This window comes from Aythya ferina (genome assembly GCF_964211825.1).
Source record: "Aythya ferina genome assembly, chromosome: 3".
Classification (NCBI taxonomy): domain Eukaryota; kingdom Metazoa; phylum Chordata; class Aves; order Anseriformes; family Anatidae; genus Aythya; species Aythya ferina.
The window spans coordinates 27,988,078-28,004,045 of record NC_140298.1 but is presented as its reverse complement, the minus strand read 5'-3'; the positions used below and the strand labels follow the sequence as shown (position 1 = coordinate 28,004,045).

Here is a 15,968-nt window from a genome sequence, read left to right as displayed (position 1 = left end):
AGTTGTAACAAGTATGAATTATCAATTGCATTTAAATAATTACAGATAAGCTGCCTGTTCATTTATTCTGCTAATTATTCAATCAAATCAACAGTGAAATTAGCTGTATGAGATGTCAGAGAGCTATGACTATTATGCTGAAAAGGTTTATTAAGCATCTGAAGATAGAATAGATAAGTAAAATTATACTTTTTATTGGTAAACGTGAATAGGCTACATTATGTGTACTTACAATGAAAGTATATCGGATTCTATTTTTTTTCTGAAATTAAGAACGCTACAGTTATTCAGGAGAAACAAACCAGACAAAAGATACACTTTTTGTGCATGTTAACTGAAAATCAAAGAATCACAGAACGGTTTGGGTTGGAAGGGACCTTAATGATCATCCAGTTCCACCCCCCTGCCATGGGCAGGGACACCTCCCACTAGACCAGGTTGCCCAAAGCCCCATCCAGCCTGGCCTTGAGCACCTCCAGGGATGGGGCACCTGTGCCAGTGCCTCACCACCCTCACAGTGAAGAATTTCTTCTTCATACCTAATCTAAACCTACCTTCTTTTAGTTTAAAGCTATTCCCCCTTGTCTATCCCTATACTACCTGACAGAGTCCCTCCCCAGCTTTCCTGCAGGCCGCCTTCAGGTACTGGAAGGCCGCAATGAAGTCTCGCCTGAGCTTTCTCTTCTTCAGGCTGAACAGCCCCAAGTCCCTCAGCCTGTCTTCATAGGAGAGGTGCCCTAGTCCTCTGCTATTCCTCATGGCCCTCTTCTGGACTCTCGCCAACAGGTCCCTGTCCTCGTGCTGGGGCCCTGGAGCTGCACGCAGTGCTCCAGGCTCCATCACAAAGGGAATTTTGGAGGCAATTGGTGCTGTGGGAATTTTGGAGGAGCAATCCTCTGATTGCTCAGGGGTTAAAATCATTGGGATGCAATCTATTTAGTTCTTTACTCAAAAGTCTTGTTCCAGGTATATGTGGAGGACTATTCCTGTCAGCTCAAGGGCAGCCCTTGGGAGGTAATGCCACTCATCCTCACAGATGATTCCTCCTCCTTCTCTTGGCCTCCATTTCAGGGGATACAGATCCAAACCATAACTTTCCCACAATTGATAAGGCTCTTGAATGCTGCTGGGAGCATTTTATTTTCATTTTCCCTCTCAGGTAAAGGGCGATGATCATTTCCTCAAACTGTGTCTTTAAAAACTGTAGTTTCTAATTATTTACGTGACCTAAATTATCCTCCCATAAGAACACTGTGTAGTAAGTACTGGACTTCTATACGCTTTAAAGTACATCATGATGATCTCATTTGTTTTCAAAAAATCTTGCTATAGTAGAGTTGCCTCTCCAATCTGATGGCTGAGGCAGGATCTGTACATTTGCAATTTCTGTTAATGACAGTTGCATCTTATCTTTACAGAACTGCGCAGCGCAAAAAGCATGCTATAATCAGTCAGTCATTTTTTTGAACTTTTATCTAAATGAGTCTCTTGAAGCTATGTAATGGTGCATCTGGTCCTTTTGAGATAAGATGCTTTGTCTGACATTTAGTGGAATTGCATCTTTTCACTCAAGCAAACATTATATTGAGAGTTTCCTCTGATAGAATGCTGCTCTTGTATGAGCTACAGTTCTGTCCCTAATGTGCACTTCAGACCATTGTCAATCCTAACTGTCTTCTAATAATTTGCTTAATTTTCTTACTGTCCCCATGGTGTTCAGTATCATATCGCTATTAGTAAATTGAGCACAGTCTCAAGAGTTGAATAACTTGAAACACGGCTCCTTCAGCTTCATCATCCAGCGGGGTTCAAGCAAGCTCAGACAGATAAATGTTGTACTGAAAGTACACGCAGCAGAATACCTGTATATTCCATCTGAATTCATATTTCTGTCTTAAATATTATCCCTTGTATTTAACAGAGAATATCTGCTTCCCAAAAGTTTGGGTATGTTATTAGCTGTGTGATCCAATCCTGAAAATACTCATGCTGCTAATCCAGTTGACTTCAATGGGATTATTTCCAAAACTAGCTAATATTATAAAAGTAAGATAAAAACACAACCTAGATCTATAAGCACAGGTGGATGAGTCAACATGTGAAAAAAAATGTGTCTCAGTAGATATTACAGAGCTGTATTGACAATTAAATTCCTTTTTTGTTTTTACATCTCACACTACAGAAAGCCAGTTGGATTGTCAAAGCTCTGCTGTGAAGTTATTACAGCTTGTCTTCCAAAAGACAGACTGAAATATATTTACTGGTTTTTTGCTAAGAGCTTTTGGCCAGGGTCTCCCTTTTTAATCAAATCTAGAATAGTTTGATGACCAGTCTATTTCTCCATGGTAGCAACTTTCCCTTTTCCTTTGTCTTTTTTTTTTATTTTTTTTTCCTTCTTTTCCTCTGGGTGGGGATGCAGCAAGGGACATACTGCCCTTGAAACGTGCAGAACTCACGGTGTGTATTTATAATGGTGCAGGGTTTGTATTTTTGGAAGCCTGGTGTTTTGGTTTAACTGAGACAGACCCATTTTGTTTTGGTTTTACATCCAGTAGATCAGGACAGTCAGCCCTGCCCATTAGGCTTACTATGCTTGAAATTTATTACCCGGCCATCCAGTATTTACAAATGAACCTCAGCGAAGCAAATGGGCTGTTTTGTCTCTCACTAGCATTATGTGCAATGCAAACAGAAGGCTGGTTAAAGCAGGACAGGAATATGGGTAACGTGGCTGCTGCGCTGTGTTTTGTGAGCGTTTCTGTTGCTGCCTGGCAGTGCTCTTGTTCCTCCTTACTTCTGCAGGTTTCTGGTTTTGTGATAGAGTGCAAACAGCCTGGAGCTGTATATTCTCCTTGCCCTTCAAGCCAAAAAGTCTTCCCATGCTCTGCCGGCTTTGATAGTTCTTCTAGATCCCCAGCTGCGAGGTGATAGGAAGGCGTTACCCCGAGTGCTGCAGCATTCCCATTAGCATAGTTCTCCTTATGTCGTGCTCTATTCCCACATGTCATATGCATTGTGTCTTTGCATTTAGTGTCAGACAGGGCAAACCCCAGCTTGCTGCATATTTTTATTTGATTTCTGTTAACTGTAGGAGCGTGCTCATCACTCTCTCTGGCCTTTTAAATTAGATACCTATTTTTTTCTCATTTTTATTTGTTGTGAAAGTTCAGTAGAACAGGTTTACCTACCATTGGAGTAATCAGTAATAGATTGGATAAATCAGTGAAAATTAAGCCTACAGAACGTGATGAAACATCCACTTTGAACAGTTAGTCATTTCTTTACAAAACTTTGTGGGATACTCATGTAGTTGGAGCTCCGAAGTCCAAAGAAAAACGTTTTTCTTCAGTAAAAAATAACCTCATAATTGCTTGCTTGCTTTTTAATACTTGCCATGTCATTACTACATTTTAAAACAACTAAGAGTCAAAGAAGATTTTACAAAGAGAGTGTCTCTGGCTCTGGTTTGTGTGTGGTCCCTCAGATACCTGACAAATAATATCAGTGCATTAGGATTATAGGGCTCGAGAGCTTTGGGTAGGTTCTAGAAGCCTGCAGGGAACTGCAGGCAAGCAGGATCTCAGCGCCATACACTGTATGCCATCATACAGAAGACAGAAAAATCATCGAGACAACTATGCTGCTGGCAGCTTTAAGGTCCACTGCTGCTGTCCTGAAGAAAACAGGCAGGCAGAGTGGTGAACTGACAGTACTGCTGAGATGTGCTGCAGGAGTCAAAGCTTAAGAGATAAAACTCTTAAGCCTAAGGGTTAAACTATTAAGCCTAAGGGTTAAACTATTGAGAAGAGGCAAAAAATAAAAGGCATTGGTCACTGTGGTGAGAGTTGTTTCCAGCAAGTCTCTGTAAGGCCTGTCTGCAGTGAACAGTAAAGCAGATGGCCCCAAACTGGGCTCGACTTGAGTTCGTAGGCCCTGCAACCAAGCACGTTTACAAGTGCAAATCCTGTCATTTCATCCACGTTAAGAAACCCTGAGACATGCTGAGAAGGTAAGGTGTATTCCTGCAGGCACTGTGCTAGAGAGGAGCTGTGCAGTGTCTGTGCTGGCGCAGCTTGCCGGCTGCCTGCACAAAGTGGGGCAGCGCCTGCCTGAGCACCTCTGCTCTCCAGTCTGAACCAAACTGCACGGGCAGAGCAAATGTGTTTGTGCTGTGTGTCTGTGCCGGGCTGGCTCGTGCGAAGCTACAGCTGGAGTTCAGCATCCAAGGGGTAAATATCTCCAGAGTCACAGCTCTAAAGACCGATGAGGTCTGCAGCCACGTTGTCTGTTCTAGACAACTGACAGACCCTACACTCAGATCCAGTGGTCGCAGCACCAAGCTCAACAGCCAGTGGTACAGTCTGAAATAAGTAGACTTATGTGGATAGAAGAAAGGCTGTAAATTCCCTGCTTTCCCAAGGATGTGATTGATGTTGTGCTGAAAGAGAACTTGTTCATTAAAACCCAGCTGAATCTCTGCGGGGGGGAGCTAATGCACCACAGCCTGTTCTGTCATCTCCCACAAGAACTTGCTGGCAACTAATCTTGGTCAGTAATGTTAATGAATGGAGGCGGATTCCTCTCAGAGGGATTAGTTATTAGCATACCCCATCAGATCAGCCTCGTTCAAGTAAACAATTAAAATAACAACATTAAAATAATCATGAATGTATATTCCCGGTATGTCGGTGGTTCCACCCACACGTGTGTACTTCGGTATTGCACAGAGCTCTCTTCTAGACAAACACCTTCATGCACAGCTGCCTCAACCCCTAAAGGTTCCCCGGTGCAGCAGCCCAGCCACCTTGTTTTAACAGGGAGCCTTTCAGGTAAAACTGGGTTTAGTATTGTCCTGTGAAAAAGACATGGTAAATCAGGCTGAAATACAGGGCCATAGATCTCCAGGAGTACAGCGAGGAAGGACAACCATTTCAGTCATTCTGTGAAAGGAATAATGGCTCTGAAGTGCAGCGTAAAACCTCATCTTCCTGTATGCTACACAAATTGCAAGCAGAACCGAATAGATTGTGACAAAGCAGTCCATCCATATGAATGTGCGGAGTTAACAGCACCTCTAAACCTGTTCAGATTTTGATATTGTCTTCACAAACATTAAGGCAGAATTCGTAAGTCATCGTGCAGGCACCTTTCTTAACTTTGCGAAGTAAACAACACTCACCAAAGCAGTGAAATCATTCGTGTTTGCCTGGAACTGCTCTGTGGCAAACTGCATCACTGCTTGAGGGAGGTGCACGGGGTGGGCAGCACGGGCAAACAGAAGTGTGAGGAGTGTCTGCAGGAGGTTTCACAAGCCGTGAGAATTCCTCTATTGGGGAAATTTGTGTAATATAAAGATTTAATTATTTTTATTATCTTTTATTTTACTTTGTTATTTTAATGTATTTTATTTACTTTATACATTATTGTTTTAAATATATTTTAATGTTTTGTAATATAATTATTTAATTAGCATTTCTTTCAAATTTAATGGTATGGTACGTTTCTTTGGTAGCAAATCATTTTGTGTGTAGCTCTGCTGCATGGGTACAGCACATGTATATACCATGTATATACATCATAAACACACAAAATAGTTTTGTGATGTACATTCTGCTTATTAGTGTAGCATATTGGAAACATTTTTATCATCTTTGTGACTGGTATTTTATTACCTTTAAATCTATATGTGCCATAACAACTCAAATAGAAATGTGAGAAAAAAAATATATATATACATGTATTTTCCAGTTTTCAGACTGTGAGTGGTGATGCAGAATTGGAATAACATATCTTCAGGTATCTTTTCAGGTATTTCCTTCCTCTTCCTATAAAGTGATTATTACCCAACATTGCAGGCAGCAATGGCATTAAGACAATGTTCTCACAATTGGTTTTTGTTTCTTCTTCATTCTGTTCAATGTTAACTCATGTAAGAGCTATTTAAGTAGATACTATGCTTTTATTAGCATATTTGATCTCTGACATCTTTGACACAGAATTTCTGCTTCTTGCACTTGGGCTGTTAAACAACTTTATTAAGAAAATACACTGTTACATATATAGGGTTACATCTGCCATGTTTGAGATAGGTCATGACCCGTTTTTTTCTCCTTAAACAATAAACAGATTTATTTTCCCCCTTTCCATGATGATATAGACACAGCTTGCATTATTACTATTTGTTTATGTAGTGGCAGCCAGCTGATACCTCAGCTGAATCCAGTTAACCAAGTACCAGGAGGCTTTTCAGATGACCCAAAGGTAAGTGGAACACAGTGAAACTAAGGCAACGTGCATCAATGTGTTCTGCAGTTAGGGTCAGGAGACAGGAATATGATACGTGAATTTAATTCCAAGTTTTCTTCCTAGGAGAATATAGCAGGCCCACATCTTTACAGCTGAGATTGCTTCCTTGTTGAAGCAACCAAAAATAGTAAACTGGCTACTAAAAAAAGAATATGAACAAAGAGCAAGCATGGATTTCTGAAACATTTTCATATCGGCTAGCCATTATCCTGGGGCTGCCTGTGTAATATTTTGCTAAATTACCTGTCTAAACTGGTTGGATTTCTAACTTACCTCAAGGCCCTGTACACTTCATTTAATCAAGGTTCAAAAGTTAATTAGAGCCTTTGGCCCTCTGTTGACATCAAGGGAAGAGGTTTCTAAGTCTGATCAGGTAGCCCGGCAAGGCTGAACAGTTACAGCAGTAATTCATATGTAATGTCATCGTCCCAGTTTGTGTCCGCAGCACACCTGCCACCAATCTCTATTCAGTATGTAAGATGAAAACCCTGTGTGTGTGTCGGTGATGTTATAAATAATGCATCCAATTAGTCAACTATGTGCTGCTGCATTTCCCTGATGCCCGTGAATCTGAAAGCCCCAAAGAAACCGTGTGCTTTTAGAGAAAAGGTTTGAATAAATACTGCCTTTATTCTGAGGCCAGTCCTCTATGCTCTCCTCTCAGTGTTGTACAGCAGAAGACGTAGGGAGGCTGCCCCTTGCAGCACTGTCGAGGATGAGAACAAATACTAAGAGCTTGTGCTGTGGTTTCCAGCTGCGTGAGGAGGCTGCACGATAAGGGCTGACAGGAGGGCGATACAGGCTCTGATGCAGGAGAGATGGAAAGAGGCAGCGGGATGTATGCGCATGTGTGTAGTAAAGGAGATTCCAGGCTTTTCCAGAAGCTAGCAGGCTCCTTCAGAACACCTTTTAATTTTCTATGGTTCCAGTGAGGTAGCGAATTGTTGAATTTCATGAGTGACACCAGCACCAAAATGTGCTGCGGCTTGCCAGCGGTGAAATGAAGGCCAGCACAATGTGGTCCTTTTCTTCCTAGCCTGTGCTTTCCTTTAGTATAAGGAACAAAAACTGCATTTGAAAAGAGAATCAAATTAGAATTCACATTAATTAGATTTCCTACAGTAAAACAAGAAATAAATCAAATGTGATTCTGGCAAAATGGTTTCTTGCAGTTGCAAGTTTGGTTTTTCCCTGAAGAGACACTTGTGCTTGCTTTGAGGGGGTAATGAAACTGTAAACTGAAAAGTCATTTGAAAATGATAAATTAGGCTGTGATTATGCCAAGTGATATTAATTATGCTGATGGAGTACATAGCAAGGAATTTTTAACTGATTCAGTTCTGCCTTCTGGCTTTCTCTGACAAGTAGTGATATGTCACACTTGGTTTGTTGGTGAGCATCATCAAAAGCAGCAGCAAAGCCCAAACTTCCACTCTTGGCACTGAGTTCTACGTATGCATCACCACACAGTGGTCCATGGTTTAAACAAATATTATTTATTCTATTTGTATGAATGCATATATTTTTGATGGATTTTCTTTATCCATGAGCAGATGGCTGACATAAAAATTGTGATGGTTGTGTTTTCTAATGTGGCAAGGACATGGGATTTCTCATTTTCTGCTCTGAAGCAGCGTTGCTATCTCTTCCCCACGAAGTTCTCTTTAAGAGAACTTTCATTTTAAAGAAAGCCCTCTTCATTGCATGCCTCGCTTGTTCTGCCTCTCTGTGGCAGTATCTTTCAGCAGAGATGAAATGCTGAACCGAGCAAAGTTTCCCTAAGATCAGGGTGCTGTGCCGAATAATGGAAGGGCCATCTATCGAATGTAAGGTGAAGTGGAAATTAGTAGAGCATCACTGTGCAATTCTGTGTTCTTGACCTGTGTGTGGACCAGAAAAAAAAAAAAAAAAGGAACTGGACACAAAAATTAGCAGCTCTTGAATTATCTCCTATGCCTTATCGTAGCAACTTTTTAGCATTAGGAAATAAAAGTAAAAATAAGGTATGAAGTTGCAGTTTTCCGGTAACTTCCAATTGGCAAGACCTACAGACTGAAATCTACCAAATGGACTTGCTGAAGGTGAGAATTAAGAGACCAGTGAAGGGATAGAGGCTGCCAATTCAAATGCACGTTATCAGGGCACAGCTGGTCCATCTGTACGTCCCTTCCGTTCCTTTTGTGAGAGCATGTCACGGCTTTATACTGACATTCAGTGCAAATGCTCTGTGCCTTGTGTATCGAATGCATTCTCTCTCCTCGGTCACGCGTTGAGGTTTATTTTCAGCACAGTGACTTGAATGACAGTTTTCCATTTTCATTGATGGGATCAAGTTCCCAGCTCAGGCTGAGACTTTATTTTGATGTCAAGTGGAAGGGATCTTTTTTCTAGTTCAGTAGCAATCTGCCTGCCAATTATTTTCAAATCCCTTAGAACCCAGATGATGGAGAATTAACCTTTAGCCTTGGATGGTAACAGTGTTGGGGGTAGGCACTGGCTTGTCACTGGAGTGAGCAACTTCACTTGGAGAAAAGCCTGGACTAGGAGCAGCCCAGAATTGGGAAGTTCCCAGACTGGGCCATGGTATGGGTGCATGTGAAATTCTACCAGTTCAAAAAGCTGATTCAGTAAGAAATAAAACTTAAGAATTTTTTAGGCAGAATTCTTCTAATACTGAACCAGTATGTTAAAGCTGCCAAAGTGCAGAAATGACACACAGACACAAAAAGTCTCTGAAACGTTAACTTAATTTGTGGATGGGTACTGCAATAACCTTTATTTACATGACCATAATTGTTTTTCCCCAACATCCCTATTTCATGCAGGTGTGCAATGGGCTGTAGATACTGAATCAGCACCCTTAGTATTTCACTTTTTATAATTGAACAGGTGGCTTTACTGCATGCTACTGAAACCTTCTGTAGAAATGAGGGTTATTAATGCCTTCAGGGGGCTGGTTATATTGTCTTTCATATAGCTTGGTAATATTTTCTTCTTTACTGTGGTAGTCTTTAGGAAGTCATGAGCCTAGAAAGACTCTCCATGTGCAAAGATTTTTAAAATGCCCTTGTCAGTGCTGCAGTGGTAAAGCTCCCCCATTTGCTCTCCTAGTAAGAGCGTTAAACTTGGATAAACTTGCTATTGTCCAAATTTCAAGGGTGAGCTACACACTCTCGAATGTACTCTTGACTTTGTATGTCCTGTGTGATTCTATTACTGCTCATCAACTGTTTTTTTTTTAACCTACATTTGGACCTTGCAGAAACTTGAACGTCCTATTCTCAGTAATGTCTAAGTACAGTACCTGGGCAGAATACTAGACCGCGGCTCTATTTATGTTTTCTTATGATTCAATGTTTTAACTCGCATAGGCCTGTAAACTGTTAACCTTTCCAAAGGTATTGTTGAGACTTTGTTGCTGTTGTTCTAAGTATTGTATTTTGGCAAAGAAACCACCCAGGAGAGCTAGTCTCAGAAGACGATGTGATACGTTTGAAGATTCTGGTGCCATCTATGCAATTGTGGGACACAGGCCAGGCACGAGAGAGAGCCAGGTACAGGTCTTACAAGGTGATTTTCTGGAGAATGGTTGAGTTAAATTCTAGGGATTTCAAAATGCCATTTATTCAGTGAAATTGCCTACAGAAAACAGGAACAATAGTATTATTGTAACAGTTAGTTTCAAAATTTAATGTTTGAATTCCTAAATCAAAAACACTACGAGGTTTTCAGAATAACAGGGAACTCAAGTAAGAAAAATAATTTTGCCCTAGACAATTTTTTTTACATCCACAGATGCTGTAAATTTAGATTTTACACTTACAGTCACCTTACGTGAGACAGAGTTTTACTCACCACTTGAGAATATAGTGCTTTACCATTTGTATTAATCTATTATTTCCCAACAGTAGCATAGGTCCCATGTTCTTATCAATGTGGAAGGAAAAAAATGGAAGCAGGACTGTGCTGGGTTTGGATTTCACTGAATTTTATCTTTTGTTTTTAACATAACAAAGCCGTGAAGCCTCGGCAGCGTATTACTAGCCAAGCATGGAGGGGAGTGTTTTGGCTCAGGATGCACAAGGATAGGTTACAATTTCTAGTGAAGTGTTAGCTGAGGTACGTGCTTTGCTATTCTGGTGAGCTCCAATACCTGCATCTGTTCTGTGAGAGAGGCAGGCTGTGCTGCAGCCTTCACAGCCTCTTCAGAGGCGGGTTGCGTTTTTGTCGTACATCATGGTGGCAGCTACCCGAGTGGGGTCTGTTACACCTAATGAATTTGTGATGAGCACGGCTCCTGTAATCCTGTTACAGCCAAGTCTGCTACAACAGTCCCGTCAAACGCTACTACACACAAAATGCTTTTACCTTTCTCAAATCTCCTTGCCTCTCTCTCCCTTGGTGATGGTCGCTCCCCTCTCAGCACCCTCCCCCTCCAGCACCACCGCCAAGGTTCCCGTGCCAGTGTCGCCTGTGTCTGGCCATGTACCAACAGCAGATTTTGGCAGGAGGTGCCAAACAGCCACGTAGAAGGCAGCCTTAAGATGATGCTAGGTATGATCTGAAAAGATTTGCTCAGCATTAACTGCTACCAGATGAAAACAAGAGGAAGGTTTGCGGTAGGGGACAGGTGATGCTGGTAACACCAAGCAAAAAGGAATCGTGTGTTTGGAGCACAGGCTAACCACATGTTTATAGCATATTTTACAAAAAGATAGTGAGTGTACCCCTGAAAATGTATGTGGCCTGCTCTAAGGTAGTAATTAATGCATTGTCTATTATTTTTGTTTAGAAGCTATAGAAACTCTTAGGTCTTTTCAAACCTTAGTAATTGATATATCAGTACCGCATGCTTTTTGTTACTCTGTTAGCCTACAGTGTTGTGATTCTGGTTTTGCTCAGTCGTTCGTTTGGAAATTGGTCATTAAAAACCCCACAGGTCTAAAAGGATAATGAAATACATTTTCAAACATAGGCAAATGGCAGACAGGTGGCAAATGCACACACAGTCCTATATATAAAAGGTCTACTGAGTAAATTTAGTGTTCAGTAGACTACCTGTAGTTTAACTTAGTGTAGTTTCTCTAACACAGGCAATGGATGCCTGGCACCTGGAGGTTGACAGAGCTTTTGGGCAAATGGCAGTTAATGCCTCAGGAGAGCTGCACAGTGTTTTCATGATCAGGCTTGAGAGAGAGCAATCATTAAAAACATTTTTAGAAGAAAGAATTAGAATAATCTAGGAGTTTAGAATAAGGAATTTTCTGAAGCCTCCTGCTACATTTACCACAACACAGATACTGCAAGCTGTGAACCAGATTGTGCCACTCTTATGTAGGTCAGATAGTACCTTGCCTACACAGTGGGGTTGTTTCCTAGAGTGTATCCCAAGGTAAATATAGAACACACTGTCTGGTCTGTGCAGTGCAGGCTAAGGACATAATGTGCCACCCTGACCCATGATCCAAATTTATTTGCAAAGTCTTACTGTTTCTCAGTTTATGGAACTTAGTGTGATGGGTCCACACCTGTATTGCTTTAGATTCTATCCCCTTGCTTTTCTCATTTTGTATGTGACACCTACAAATGTAAAAGAGGAAAGAATAAGTAGAAATTTCTGTTAGCGAAATCTTTTTGTCCAGTCCAGTAAGGCATTCATCCTCTTGTGATAAAAATAATTTTCCTAGCTAGGCCATATTTATTATTTTTTGTAGCGTAACTGGTTTCTGTAGGTAGAGCATCATTGTATGGTGGGTGTAAGCCACTCTAATTTTTTCTTGAGTCCTTGTTAACCATTCACTCCTGGTAGTTTAAGAAAGCACTTACTGGCAAGAAAGACAAATGCTGGTTTGGTAGCCTTTAATAGCTGCTCTGCACACATGGAAATGGCATGGGGAAGAATGAGGAGCAACCTGCTCCAGTGTTTTTCATTCTTGGAGAAGAGCATTCGGCGATCTTAACAAAAAGGGAAAGAGAGGACTCAAAATTCCCTATCCAGGAAACCACTCCAGTCCTCAGATCCCAACACATACTCTGAAAATGTCACTCACAAGCAACTTTGTGACTTTCACATCCCTGTATTTCAGTTCCATTTTGAGGCAATCAAATTTGCGAGTATTTTCATTTCAGAATTATCTTCCTTAGACTAATTAAGGTTTTAATTTCTTGAGACCTTCTTCACTTTAATTTTTCACTGATGCTTTCATTACTGGGTAAGTTGCTTTTAAAACTCAAGATGAAGAAATACTTCCCTTGCTTTATGAGCTCTTTCCCTGGAGGATTTTACCATAGAATGTATCTCTGATGATGCTTAGCTACAGGTTTCAGTCACTGGAATTCAGTCAGGGACCGACACAAAGATTTTGATTCTTTCAATATAAGAAGAAAAAATTCTTCTTCTCCTCTGAGACTGTTTGGAAAAAAAAGAATAGTCTGTAATAACAGCAGCTCTCAAACTGAAGAGAAAATATCTTCCCTTATCTAGATGACATACCCCTTCGTACTAAATCTGTCACCACCACATCCTTGCAGCCCACTCTCTGAAGTGCCTCCAGGATGATAGGCTCTGTGATTAATTGGAAAAAGAGCAGTCTCTCCTCACCTCAGAGTATGGGAGTAAAAATAGGCTTGGTGTGGAAGATGCTCCTGAAGCAGCACATTTTTTTGGTTTCCAAACTGACTTAGAGTTGTTCCACGAGGGAGGAGGAGGCTGAAGTTTTGATGCATACAAATGTGCATTGTTTGTTCTGTTCTTATTTTGTGCTGTAAGGTGACTGGCACTTGAACCAGACTGTAACGAGCCAACAGACTGCCATCCAACCTGTTTTCCTAAGGAACTGAGATCTGCACAGTACACATCTGAGTCGCTGTCTACCCTCTTCTGATAACTTTCAATCTATTTCCCAAGTTCTGGCAAATTTGAACTTGAGTCCATAAAAGCAGGCAGCTGTGTGGAAAGAGCAGCTGTTTTCCTGGAGAGGGAAAGGAGGAGCCCAGTCTGTACCACGGACCACCCGCATGGGGGAGAGCTCTCCTCACAGCTTCAGAGCCAGGGAAAGCTCTCACCAGCGCTTGCCTCCACGGAAGCCAACCGTGAGATGCCCCATGGTGGGAAGCCAGGGTTCAGGGCGTGCTGTAAATGCATCTCGAACTGGCATCGCTCCAGCCTGCAATTTGGGTGGGGAGGGCGGAGCCTGCACCAGGGTGCCCAGCAGCTGCTGCAGCCGGGCCTGTCCAGGGGCCGCTGGCAGTGCCTGGCTATGCTGGAGCTGCACCAGGCTGCGGGGTGGCCTGCCAAACTGCACTGAAATGCACTGCTGGGCTTCCTCCTTACCTCCCCACGGGGAGAAGCGCTAAGGTGGAAGGGCAATCCCCTAGTGCACTGACAGGGAGGACACTGCAAGCTCTCCTCTCAGGAGAGCTGCGCACATGGATGCAAGGCTGGCAGCTTCTGGTGCATTGTTAGGACATTGTTTTATCTTTACTTTTAGTGGAAGGGATAAAGTGGGCTAGTAATAATGGGACTGATAAATGAAAGGAAAACTGTAACCACATAATTATGTCAGAATCAAGTAACGGCCATGAAAAGCCAATTAAACCACATTATGCAGATACATGTAACAGAATACTATTAGTAAGTTCTTTGCAGTGGCGTGCCTGGCAATTAAGAGAGGAGTATTGGCGATACACAGTGAAAACGCAGGTAACATATAGTTAAAAATGTTTGGAGACAAACAGCGTGTGGAGGACCAGGACAGCCTTAAGCTGAATACAGGAGTGTCCCCAGAGATACCAGCACCCAGGGGAAAAAAGTCAAAGATGTTATTCCCAATAACATCTTTGACTTTTATTCCCAATAGCCTGTTTGACTAGGATGCTGGGCGCAGCATGGAATAAATTATATTTATCATCAAAATAAATTTACCAGCTTACTCATAAAAGGAAGGCTGCAGTGCAGTAAGTAGTCTGTTTTCCAGGTACCCAGAAATTGCAGGTTGTGCAGGCTAATACAGGAATTTTGTATTTTTTCTAAATTAAATTAAAGAAGCTAGTGGAAATATTAATACTTAGGCAGTAAGATTATTAGGTAATGTTCTGGGGGAGGGGAGGGTGGGAGGGGACACAAGACTATTCAGTAAGTATTTGGGAATGAGATTGCTATGAGTTGTATGTTCTTATGTATGCAGTATTTTCAATCCAGGGACATGAAGTACCTGCCACCCATCACGTTTCTTTCACATCGGATTATTTGGATTTGTTGAAAAAGAGTACAGAAAAAGAGCAAAGGTTCAACTCTATCCTTCACTTCCCTTCCTCTACCCACTCATACAGAGCGTTTCTCATCTGTAGTCAGGGAGAGCTGTGCAGGAACAAGCTCTGAGATAACAGCATGGGTTCAGAGTTCACACAGGCTTTACAGAAAGACACGTCCCTACCAGAAACTACCCCCATGTGATTGTGGAGAACTCATCTGAGGGAATGAAACCAATGAGGAAATTTTGGTGCATAGCCTCCTTATTTTGTTCATCATGCAAGAGAGACTTCTAAGACACGCTACCAAGAAAGTCTGCTTGCAGAAAAGCAGCATGGGTCCTTTAAATATTTATCCTACATACTGCTTTTCAACAGGTACATGCAGGTTGTCTCCTTGATTTTTGGAGATGGTTGAACTAGTGTGAAATGCAGATAATGAGAGGTCAATAGCATATGTGGCTGTAACAGTGCTTTCCTGAGATGTTATAAAGCAACAGAAGGGAGAGAGGGTGTGAGTGTGTTAACACTTTGATTACAGAATCCAGAAAATACACTTATAAGTGAAATTCTATCAACACCAGAAGTACTGGGCATGTGTAGTTAATGAGATCTCTGACAAGACTTAGGATAATCAGGAGACATGCCTTCAGGTAAATGGAGCAGGAAGGCTGTTAAGGTTAAGGCATTTAATTGTACCATGGTATCTGTATTTATTTGGGCTGGTTTTCCTCATGCTTCTACATGTGAGAAGGGTACTGTTTTTGAAGTGCTTCACTGTCCCTGTTTTCACATGTGAAGGAACTGACAAGCAGAAATCTGATGAACCTTAGTGAGATACCGTTCCAATGGTGGAGCTGAGAATCAAACCCTTTTGTGTGCTAACTGGTTGTACTGTATACTGGATCATGCTGTGTATAATAGCACAATCAATTTAGCTACTCAGAGTATTAAAAACCTGTTTTTCATCCTTGTATTGGAAACTGAAGCATCATATTTCTTCTTCAGCCAAGAAATAAGTTCATTGCTTTCAGATTTTCTGCAAGTCAGAGAAGATAAATTGTTTCTGAAGTAAGAAACTGTCACCTAGCAGAGAGGATGCTTTTCCCGTAAACAAGAAATAAATTAAAAATAAAAAACACCACAGCCAAAAGCAGTAAGTTTGAGCAACACATACAGAAAAAATGGTGCCTGTGATAAACGGGTATCACTCTGGAGTTGTGTCCATCTGCCAGGTGTGTTGTGTTCTGTCAGGGCGTGAGGCTGCGACACACACTGCGCATACAAGCCCTGTTACAGCTTTTGCCTGCTTTTGACTTTGAAAATTTAGCTTATGCCTTTGTCTTTGAAAAAAGTGTTGTTATGGATGTTCCTGTTGTTGACAGTAATACTGCTGAGTACAAGGTACCCTT

General features: G+C 41.6%; 2 protein-coding genes across 17 annotated transcripts in view; one reads left to right on the top strand and one right to left on the bottom strand.

Moving 5' to 3' along the window:
• Positions 1–15,968, top strand: part of PLD5 (phospholipase D family member 5) — a 317,026-nt gene that overhangs the window by 284,258 nt on the left and 16,800 nt on the right. The gene's annotated exons all lie outside the window — the stretch shown is intronic.
• Positions 6,018–15,968, bottom strand: part of LOC311434741 (uncharacterized protein) — an 80,268-nt gene continuing 70,317 nt past the window's right edge. Inside the window, exon 7 of the transcript XR_014691700.1 lies at positions 6,018–7,374. The gene's annotated coding sequence lies outside the window, so the exon portion shown is untranslated. The remainder of the gene's footprint in view (positions 7,375–15,968) is intronic.